The sequence below is a fragment of the Pseudophryne corroboree genome, chromosome 1 (assembly GCF_028390025.1).
Source record: "Pseudophryne corroboree isolate aPseCor3 chromosome 1, aPseCor3.hap2, whole genome shotgun sequence".
Classification (NCBI taxonomy): Eukaryota; Metazoa; Chordata; class Amphibia; order Anura; family Myobatrachidae; genus Pseudophryne; species Pseudophryne corroboree.
The window spans coordinates 410,339,023-410,350,896 of NC_086444.1; the positions used below are offsets into that span (position 1 = coordinate 410,339,023).

The 11,874-nt window shown below is 44.8% G+C and overlaps 1 protein-coding gene across 1 annotated transcript in view; it reads right to left on the reverse strand.

Annotated features, from left to right (window-relative positions):
- Window positions 1–11,539, reverse strand: part of FICD (FIC domain protein adenylyltransferase) — a 1,034,845-nt gene extending 1,023,306 nt beyond the window's left edge. Inside the window, exon 1 of the mRNA XM_063913292.1 lies at window positions 11,418–11,539. The gene's annotated coding sequence lies outside the window, so the exon portion shown is untranslated. The remainder of the gene's footprint in view (window positions 1–11,417) is intronic.
- Between the last annotated feature and the right edge of the window lie 335 nt (window positions 11,540–11,874).

The window sequence follows — 11,874 nt, forward strand, 5'->3', positions numbered from 1 at the left end:
CATGTGTACCTGGCACTGGGGGCATATCTGGCACTGTGGGTACATGTGTATCTGGCACTGGGGGCATTTCTGTATCTGGCACTGGGGGCATATCTGGCACTGCGGGCATATCTGTATCTGGCACTGGGGGTATATCTGGCACTGGGAGCATATCTGTCACTGGGGGGACATGTGTATCTGGCACTGGGGGCATATCGGCACTGGGGGGGACATGTGTATCTGGCAATGGGGGCATATCTGGCACTGGGAGGACATGTGTATCTGGCACTGGGGGCATTTCTGTATCTGGCACTGGGAGCATTTCTGTATCTGGCACTGGGGGCATATCTGGCACTGGGGGCATATCTGGCACTGTGGGGACATGTGTCTCTGGTACTGAGGGCATTTCTGTATCTGGCACTGGGGGCATATATGTATCTGGCACTGGGGGCATATCTGGCACTGTGGGGGCATTTCTGTATCTGGCACTGGGGGGCAATGTATATCTGACACAGTGGTGGCATTTGTGTATCTGGCACTATGAGGCAATGTATATCTGGCACTCTGGGGGCATTTGTGTATCTGGCACTGTAGGGCAATGTGTATCTGGCACTGGGGGGCAATGTATATCTGACACAGTGGTGGCATTTGTGTATCTGGTACTATGAGGCAATGTATATCTGGCACTCTGGGGGCATTTGTGTATCTGGCACTGGGGGGACATGTGTATCTGGTACTGGGGGCATATCGGCACTGGGGGGGGGGGGGGCATGTGTATCTGGCACTGGGGACATATCTGGCACTGGGGGGACATGTGTATCTGGCACTGGGGGGGACATGTGTATCTGGCACTGGGGGCATTTCTGTATCTGGCACTGGGAGCATTTCTGTATCTGGCACTGGGGGCATATCTGGCACTGTGGGGACATGTGTATCTGGCACTGGGGGCATATCTGGCATTGTGGGGGCATTTCTGTATCTGGCACTGGGGGACAATGTATATCTGACACAGTGGTGGCATTTGTGTATCTGGCACTATGAGGCAATGTATATCTGGCACTCTGGGGGCATTTGTGTATCTGGCACTGTAGGGCAATGTGTATCTGGCACTGTGGGGTAATGTGTATCTGGCACTGTGGGGCAATGTATATCTGGCACTCTGGGGGCATTTGTGTATCTGGCACTCTGGGGCAATGTGTATCTGGCACTGTGGGACAATGTGTATCTAGCACTGTGGGGCAATGTATATCTGGCACTGTGGGGCAACGTGTATCTGCCACTATTGGGGTCATATGTGTATCTGCCCCCCCCCCCACATAAGTGTATCACCCCCCCATTTTCATTGGCCATGCCCCATGTGACATTTGGCCACACCCATTTTTTGGCACGCACACCGAAGGCGCATGCACACAGTACCTATAAGACATTTTTTCTACTTGCACTACTGGTAAGGAAGGAAGGGGGGTGGTGGAAGAAGAAGAGATTAGAGAAGGGTGGAGAAGGATAGAGAGTGATGAAGGCTGGAAAAGGAGGAGGACAGAGACAAATGTAGGAGGAAGAGAAGAAAGGAGGAGAAAGAAGAGGAGGAAGGTGATAAAGGAAGAAGATGGAGGAAGATATCTTCATTCCCCTGTTCTGGTACAGGATTCCGGCAGTCAGGATGCCAGCAGTCAATATACTGACTGTATGAAATCCCAACAGGGGCGAGAAGGCAGGTAATGCTAATCTTAACACTCCCCCTAACCCTCCCTAAGCCTAACCTTTTCCTCTCTGCAGCCTAATCATAACCTACTTACCCCGCAGCCTAACCCTAACAATCCCTCTCCGCAGCCTAAACCTAACCCTCCCCTCTGTAGCCTAACCCTCCCCTCGCAGCCTAACCCTAACCTTCCCGGTATACTTATGTTCGGGATTCTGACGTCGGCATTCTGACAGCTGTCGGGATTCCGGCACCGGTATTCTAACTGCCAGGATCCCGAACGCCGGGATCCCAACTACATCCCCTATAACTAGATATCAGTGAGCATCATCCATAGCATGAATGGTTGGTTCTGCAGACTGATCGTATACTGATTGTATGGGAGGGAAGACGGAGGAAATTACATGCTGTTGAAACCAAAAAGGTGTCTGGATTCAGTTAGCAGTGGGAATATGTACCTATAATGATCTGTGTTTTATAGTGGTCACAATGATGATCTCTGTGTTATACAATGGTCACAATTATGCAGTGTTATAATATATATATGTATACAGTTTAAACTAGAAATACATTGGGGATTAACCCAGATGTACCTGTATCAATACATATAACAGAAATCCAGAGGTCTTAGTTACAAAGAGGTTGCAAATGGTGGATTAGCCACCTGGCCCCGACAAGGCTCCTCTGATGCTAGTGGTTTCTAACTCTAGGTCTGGGCCTGGGGTGCAAAACCCCACAAACCGGCAAAGGCCAGATACCCCAGGGCAGCACAACATGAGAAGGTAAAGTGTTAGTATGTGTTGATAAAAAGAAAGCAAAATCTATATACAAAAATTAATATAGTCTGGTGTGCGGTTCCCCCTGGCAGCTGGTTGGGCTGGGCTGCTTTGGGGTCGCACACTGCGAGATCCTATTTAGCACCCTCTTAACACTTTATTAATCCTTCTGGTCTTTTAATTACACCTTCACTAGTATATTAATTTTTGTATATAGATTAGCTTTATTTTTATTAACACATACTAACACTTTACCTTCTCGCGTTGTGCTGCCCTAGGGTAGCTAGCCTTTGCCGGTTTGTGCGGTTCAGCACCTCAGGCCCAGACCTAGAGTTAGGAACACCAGTATCAGTGGAGCATTGTCGGGGCCTGGTGGCATATCATACGTTTGCAAACTGTATACAACTAAGACCTCTGGATTTCTATTGTATAGTCTTTCATATCTTGGTACAGGTACAGCTCGGTGTCCTGGGGGACACCAGGGGTTAATCCCCATTGTATTTCTACCTTAGACTACCCCCTCCCTTTCATGCACATGGGCCCTCATTCCGAGTTGATCGGTCGCAAGGCGAATTTAGCAGAGTTACACACGCTAAGCCGCCGCCTACTGGGAGTGAATCTTAGCTTCTTAAAATTGCGACCGATGTATTCGCAATAATGCGATTACTAACTACTTAGCAGTTTCAGAGTAGCTCCAGACTTACTCTGCCTGTGCGATCATTTCAGTGCTTGTCGTTCCTGGTTGACGTCACAAACACACCCAGCGTTCGCCCAGGCACTCCCACCGTTTCTCCGGCCACTCCTGCGTTTTTTCCGGAAACGGTAGCGTTTTCAGCCACACGCCCCTGAAACGCAGTGTTTCCGCCCAGTAACACCCATTTCCTGTCAATCACATTACGATCGCCGGAGCGAAGAAAAAGCCGTGAGTAAAAATACTTTCTTCATAGTAAAGTTACTTGGCGCAGTCGCAGTGCGAACATTGCGCATGCGTACTAAGCGGATTTTCACTGCGATGCGATGAAAAATACCGAGCGAACAACTCGGAATGAGGGCCATGAATTGTATTTCCTAATTGATTTGAGTAACTTACACTTGGTTCTGTTTGTATACAGTTTATTAGGATTCTCTCTGTATTGTATATACGTTCCTTGAATGCTCTCTGTAATATATATCAATCACCATTATAATCACTGAATTGTATATAAATCTCTATAATAAATTCTCTGCATTATAGCTATCATTTGGATGCTCTCTGTTTGGTATGTCACTAGGGTGCTCTAAAATTTGGCTGCAGATAGGCAGAGGCAATGTGATTTTTTTCCTTTCTTACTTTACCCAAATGTTTTTGTGTTAAGCCACCTAAAGTTTATTTGGTCTCGCCTATATGATGCTCACTATTGATTTCAAATCCGCAACTGCACACATGATGTGCTTTGATGCCAGGGGTGTAAGGTTAGAGTTAAGCTGCAAGTGGTGAATAGTTAGGGTTAAGCAGGGGGGGAAAGGTGAAAAAATGGTTAGGGTAATGGGAGGGGCAGGGCAAAGTCCTTTAGCTTAGCTTTTTGTTAGTGCTCTCCTGCTGGTCCCCCCAAGTGTGTATGCCTCTGCTGCCATACATCCCAGCCCTCACCCAGTGACCAGTCACACCTAAAAAGCACATGACAGCAGGTGACAGATTACTAGGTTAGGAGGGTCACTTATTTTTTGTCAATGTGGAGTCAGATGTCACACACAGGACAACCAGGACTCTCAGATGCTGTGGAATTGCAAGTCCCAGCCAGCCGTTGCACTGGAGATGGACAGTGTATCAGTGTGTTACTGCTTGTGGGAGAGGGCACAGAGCTCCAGCTGTCACACTGTCACACTGTCACACACACACACACACACACACACACACACACACCTGGCCGCCCCTACCTTAGCTACTGTATTTAGGCTCCCATGAAGCCTCACAAATCCTTCTGTCTCTTCATGTAATCCCACAGAAATACAGGCAGGTACTTATCCAACAATCAATACCATCAGGGAGGCACATGATTGGCTCCAAATTTATTCTGCAGCAGGACAACGACCCCAAACACACAGCCAATGCCATTAAGAACTATTCAGTGTAAAGAAGAACAAGGAATCATGAAACTGACTATATGGTCCCCACAGAGCCCTGAGCTCAACATCATCGAGTCTGTCTGAGATTACATGAAGAGACAGAAGTATTTGAGAAAGCTTACATCCACAGATGATCTGTAGTTAGTTCAACAAGATGTTTGGAACAACCTCCCTGCTGAGTTCCTTCAAAAACTGTGCAAGTGTACTTTGAAGAATTGAAGGAAGAGAGTGATTTAGATTTCTCTTCTGTTCATTCACTTTGCATTTTGTTAATTGATAAAAGTAAACTATGAACACTTCCAGTTTTTAAAGCATTCTTATTTTGCAACATTTTTTCCACACCTGCCTAAAACTTTTGCACAATACTATATATATATATATATATATATATATAGCACTGGACTTGTGCACTATGGTTGATTTTGTTAGGATGACTGCAAACCATCATACAGTTAGTATTCATACAAGATACTGACAAAGGTCCACAGCTGCTCACATAGGCTTCCAAAATAACCCTATAAGAGACCTTCTCACTAGTATCGGTCAGATTTTCTGGCGTTGGTCTCCCAGACAAATGCCCAGACTGGCTTTTATACCTTAGACTCCTCCTCCCCCTCCAATACTGACAGACAGGTGCCACTCACCCCCTGCTTTCTTAAGGGAGTGCCTCACAGATGCTCTGGCTAATCAGTCACATGCTTTCAACTGCACCAGGCTGCAAGGGAGAAATTCACTGAAGTCAATTAAACAGGCAAGACACACATTTTCTATCCTCCAAATACATGACCACCCTGGTTCCTCTGTAACAGAATGCTCCTATTGCCACAATAAATCAATAAATACAATTATTTTAATTTTAAATCTGGGAGTACAAGGTTTATTATTTAGATTATGGATTACATTGGTACAGCACCTTTTTTTAAGTGTACTTCTGTGATTCTGTTGGGGATTAGTAGATTTCTTGCCAGTGAGCAGTGTCCATGTGTTTTTATTCTGATATTCAAAGCACCTCACTTTTTGTTTGTATTAGTAGTAAATGCTAACGTTCTATTGCCCAATATTTACACAACATAATACTGTGATTATGTGTCATATACACAAAATGTTGCTCTGACAGTTACATGTAAGTGCTAGTATTAGTATTGTATTTTCAATATAAAATGTAATTAAATAGAAACATAAATACAACCTACAAATACAAATACATAATAAAGAAATTACCAACAAACATCTGTTGTTTGCCCCTATTGAAAATCAACAGGGAATAACACAATAGACACTGTAACTTCCTATAATATAACCATTGATGCTAATGACTTTTACAGCTGTTAGCTAGGGGGTCAATACATAATCATCCAATTGGCTGGATAGTGATGATGACAGTTGTCATCATCACCATTACATATCATTGCACCATATATGCAGATGAACCCATCCTCTGTACAGTACAGTGCAAACCCCACCCCCTTCCTTCTGCTGGCATCATCATCATCTTCATAATTATGACTGTTTCCAGAGTTTGTGATATTGCTATGCGGCACCATTTTTCCAAAGATATTGCCTGATAGATGTGCCGCTGACACCTTACAATGGAGGGAGACTCGCTGTACAGAACCCGTGAGGCTTTTTATGGGTGCAGAGTGTGTCTTCTAGGGGCCCCCTTGGACCCAGGACCCAACCCTGCCCCCATTATAGATATGCCCCTTGTGGAAGACAACTCTATAAAATATACAATTAATGCAGAGGCCGGGGTCCTGTTAGTGCATGGTAAGTAGGATTCACCTTGGTAGGGCAAAAACAGTATTTATTTCATATACACTTTCTGCATCTTCCATGTTACTCTGTAAGAATACAGTTTTACGATTACAAGCTTTTCTTCTTTTTATATACATATTATTTTAGTATGTAAAATGTTGTAAATACATACCTCCAAATCCTTTTTTAGGAGAAAAAAAGAAGAAGCTCTGCAAGTATTCTGCCATGTTCCATCCACATACAGCTAATTGTTACATTGTTATTCATTATCATTATCCTTCGCGGTCTAATTAAGAGAAGGAGGGGGTGGATGGCTTGCCTGAAAAAAATAGTGACTCTAATGAAGGTTTTCTAATTATATTTTTTAACAATTTCAACTGGTTTGTATTAGTAAAAAATTAACTGTAACTGTGTGGATGGGATCAGTTTTTTTTATGGGGGTTGGGCTTGTGAAATAATTGACAGGGAGCAGGGTGTAGCATAGGAATTATGCCTAATTATCACAGTAGGGTTCTAGTTAATAAAATGCTGCCAATCTTACTTGCACTTTACTGTAAATCATATTATAAGCAGCGGCACTTTGCAATGGTGTAGTGGAGTAGAGGTTAGATGAAACATTTTCTATAGATTTCAGCTTTGTTTCTAGTACTATGCCAGTCGCCTCATAGCAGAAAGCCCGTCCAGTTCTGTCCATAGACTACATACTACTCATAGTGCAAACACAGTGCAGAATAGATTTTTTGGGAATGGCAATGATTACGGGTCTCAATACCCCAAGAATGAAACTAATAAAAATAACACAAGCCCGATTGCTTAAGTTACAATGTAATTATCTAATAAATAAAACTGTATTAAGGTGATCAGGCCAGCAATATTCATAGTCATGGATACTCTAGTATGGCACTCTAGGTAATTTGCAGCCTGCATTATTGGTGTGTGTATCAAGAGCTGGAATTCTTTCAGTGCACAAAAATAATTAAATTAACTTGGAAAGCCCTGTAATTAATGGCTATTATTAGCACTATAATTAGACCTCTTTATTTAAAGGTTCCGTCCTATCCGTCTGGATAGAAATTTAATGGTTACCCCCTGCAACCTTTTTCTATGTTCACGAGGAGGGACTGGAAGTTTCACATCCACACTTAATCAGAATGGATTGCAATTAACTAATTATCAGCTGAGTATCTGACTATCTCCACTTAGTGCACAGTTCCATTTACAAGATACTTTGACAAATGCTTTTCAGATTAGTTCAAATTATAAGTAAATGAGCTTAGGTAAGTCAATGGTCCAGCAAATGTCACAGACTAACTGCCATAAAGCAGGGACTGTCATTCTGGAGACTTAGGGGGTCTATATACTAAGCCTTGGAGAAAGATAAAGTGGACGGAGATACAGTACCAACCAATGACTTCCTGCCATTTTTCAAACCCAGGCCCCCATTTATCAAGCCTTGGAGAGTGATAAATTGCCAGCCAATCAGCTCCTAACTGCCATGTCACAGGCTGTGTTTGAAAAATTACAATTAGCACCTGATTGGTTGGTACTTTATCACTGTGGTATTTATCAATCTCCTTGGCCACAGTCTGTAACACGGCAGTTAGGAGCTGATTGGCTGGGTTTTTATCTCTTGTCACTTTATCTCTCACCAAGGCTTAGTACAGGGGTGGCCAACCAGGCAGAGACAAAGAGCCAAAAAATCTTGTTAGGTACGTCAAAGAGCCGACATTGAGCCAAAGGCGCGTGTGCAAAAATGGGGTGTGGCTTTATGCCAGCTAGGACACACCCCTTGTATAAAATACATTGAAAAAGACAGATCCAGCATAAAATACATTGAAATAGTCACTTTCACATAAAATAATTGAAAAAGCCAAATCCATATAAAATATATTGAAAAAGCCAGATTCACATAATACACTTCAGCTCCCCCATGTGTCACTCCAACCAGCTCCAACATATGTCACTCCAGCCAGCACCCTCCTACAGTATGTCACTAGTCAGCCCCCCCCCCATTGTGTCTCTCCTGCCAGAACACTCCTGTGTCACTCCAGCCAGCCTCGACTTGTCACTCCAACCCACACTCATATGTCACTGCAGTCCCCCCAACTTGTGCCCAGGAGCTGGCTGGGAAGGGGGGCAAGGTGCCATCTGACCCCTGGGCCAGTGCAATATAAGTGTTCCAGGGCCACTTGACTGCAAATTTCCTAAAAAAAATGGGTCCGCTTGCTTGAGTCTGCCCACCAGGCTAAAGGTTGCTAAGCTCGTGATTGCAGCAGCCCCTTATGTGTCCTCTATTTGCAGTGGATGTCTCTCCTATAGTATTTGGCTCCCTCAGTTTTCAGTCCCTGTAGTGTTGCTATGTGTGTCTGGCTGGAGTGCAGCGGTTTCTGTATCTGTTGTGGTCACGTGACTTTGAGTGTTGGGAGCCAAATTTGAGTAAAGAAAGAGCCACATGTGGCTCAAGAGCCACAGGTTGGCCACCGCTGGCTTAGTATATAGACCCCTGATATTTGTCACATAAGCATCTATCATCACTTATCAATAAGAATAGGAAATTATAACAAATAACGATTATGTAGCACTTTTTTCCATTAAAACTAACACAATTTACACTGTACAAGCAATTATATAAAATATAATGTTTTCAAATACAATGAATTGACCGTAAATGCATGGGCAAAGAGATGTGTTTTCTGAGCCTGCTCTTGAATACACCTAGAAAGGATGTTTGTCAGATTGCACAAAGTAGGGCGTTCCAAGGGAGCATCATAGCAAAAGAATAATGCATTAAGATTATAAGTGGAGCCAATGTACTTTAAGGTGTTTTACAATTTATAAAGCATCCATGGTGCATAATGCTGCAAAATCCAATCTCTAATTTTCTGATTGTCTGCACAGTATTGAAAGACACCTCTGCAAGCCTTAGTGCTACAGTCCAGGTGGGTCAGTCGGCTAGAAACTTTGAGGGTTATTCCGAGTTGATCGCTCGCTAGCTATTTTTTGCAGCGCTGCGATCAGATAGTCGCCGCCTATGGGGGAGTGTATTTTCTCTTTACAAGTGTGCGAACGCTTGTGCAGCCGAACGGTACAAAAAAGTTTTGTGCAGTTTCTGAGTAGCTCAGAACTTACTCAGCCGCTGCGATCACTTCAGCCTGTCCGGTCCCGGAATTGACGTCAGACACCCGCCCTGCAAATGCTTGGACACACCTGCGTTTTTCCAACCACTCCCTGAAAACGGTCAGTTGACACCCATAAACGCCCTCTTCCTGTCAATCTTCTTGCGATCGGCTGTGTGAATGGATTCTTTGTTAAATCCATCGCTCAGCACCGATCCGCTTTGTACCCATAAGACGCGCCTACGCATTGCAGTGCATACGCATGTGCAGTTTTGCTGAGATTTGACCTGATCGCAGCGCTTCAAATAATAGCTAGCGTGCGATCAGGTTGGAATGACCCCCCTTTGTTGCTGGATTATAAAACATCAGCATTAGTGTATTTGGTTTTGTGACGTGGCAGAGTTACAGAGTTCCATAGTTCCAATAGTTTTACTTGTAAAGATATTTCTGCAATGGGAAAAAAGGGTCTTATTGGCTTTATGCTGGAGAGATAAGTCATCATGCAGAATTGGTTTATTAGAGTTCTGTAGCATAATACAGCTTTTGTACTCACGTTCATATGTTAATGTGACAATACTAATGGGCCCTACATACTGGCCGCTTACACTGAAAGATATGAACGATCGTTCATATCTTTCAGTGTGTATGCACCAGCGATGAACGATACGCGGCCCCGCGCTCGTTCATCGTTGGTGACCGGTCGTTTATACATGGATGCCAATATGGACAATCTCGTACATATTAGCATGCAGGGCTATGGGGCCGGGTGACGGGGAAGTGAAGAAACATCACTCCCCCCATCACCTCCCTCCCGCCGCCGGGTCGCACATCAGCCGTATCGGCCGCAGGGCACCTCGGCCAATGTGTAGCAGTGGCGTGCGGTGAGGTCAGTGGCTGGTGAGGCTCTACAGCCATAATGTCCGCCAAATCCTGCCGATGACCCCTACCTCCGCCGATGCCCGCTACTGCCTCTGAGCCGCTGCCACCGCCAATGGCTTACAAACTCGCCCACCATTAACTGACCCAGCCCTCCGCCACTAATTTGCATCTCAATCCAATGCCGCCAATGCCCGCTGCCTGCCTGCTCATCATACTTGTGATATATTGTACATTTTTATAGAAAAAAAAAATAGGATTTTGGTACTTACCAGGTAAATCCTTTTCTTTGAATCCATAGGGGGCACTGGAGTACTCTAGGGATATGGACGGTTCCACAGGAACTAGGCACTGAATAAGTTAAAATTTGAGACTACTTCTCCCCTCCATATCCCAGAGTACCTCAGTGTTTTTTTTACTGAGCCGAACAGGAGCTATAGAGGTTAATGGAGAATTACATATAACAAACGGACAACAATAAAGTTGACACATAACGTTACTGACAACTATGGTTAAATATGCAGACTTATAATTATGTAAGCAGATTTAATAAACATACTATGTTGCATTCAAACCTGCACATATATGAGCAACATGTATCCTGTTTAACAAAGACTTAATAGCCTATTGTAATACATATGCAGCGCTGCTGTATTCTAGTAAACATACTTTCTTTTATCAACAAGAGTTGAATCATGAGATTTTATCCAGTGACCCTGACATTTCTGTGTGCAGGGAACATCACTGTGGCATCAAAGTTACTCACTAGGCTATGGAGCCTGCCTTTTACAAAAACTCTCATTTGAGTGCCCCCCCCCCCCCCCCCCCCCCCCCCCGTGCTCCGTGTATCGTTCTCTATACATGGAGCCAGGCTATGGTGGAGAGGGAGCCGGAAGCGGCATCGAGGGCCGGGGAGTGCGCTGCATAGAGCCGTGGAGCGGCCTATGCATAAATCAACGTGGCCGGCGCGGCTCAGAGCGGCGGGGGACACAGCATAGACAGTGGCGCTGGAAACGGCGGCGGGCGGCTGAAGGCAGCGGCCGGCGGCCACACACACAGTATCCCACACAGCGAGGCGGCAGCGTGAGCTGACCGCCCCGTTCAACATACCTGGACCCTGTGGTGAGGGCAATGACGGGGCTTCTCTGTAAGTTCCGTCCAGCCTTTACTGCAGGTTTTAGTCCTGCACGTGGTAGTGAGGGAGCTCTTTTTAGAGAGGTCCAACACCCACAGCTGCTTCAGCAGCTTCCACTATCCCGGACCCTCGCCTTTCTGGAAGGGGGAAAGGGATGTGGAACATTTAAAAATCAAAAATAAATCCAATAATTGTGGAGAAACTCCACAGGCCTAGTTGCTCGGTGAGAGCCGAAAAAAACACTGAGGTACTCTGGGATATGGAGGGAGAAGTAGTCTCAAATTTTTACTTATTCAGTGCCTAGTTCCTGTGGAACCGTCCATATCCCTAGAGTACTCCAGTGACCCCTAGTGGATGAAAAGAAAATGAGTGTTTGGGACTGGAAAGGGAGTGAGAGGAGGACATGAATGCAATTTTGTTGTCCAGGGCTTC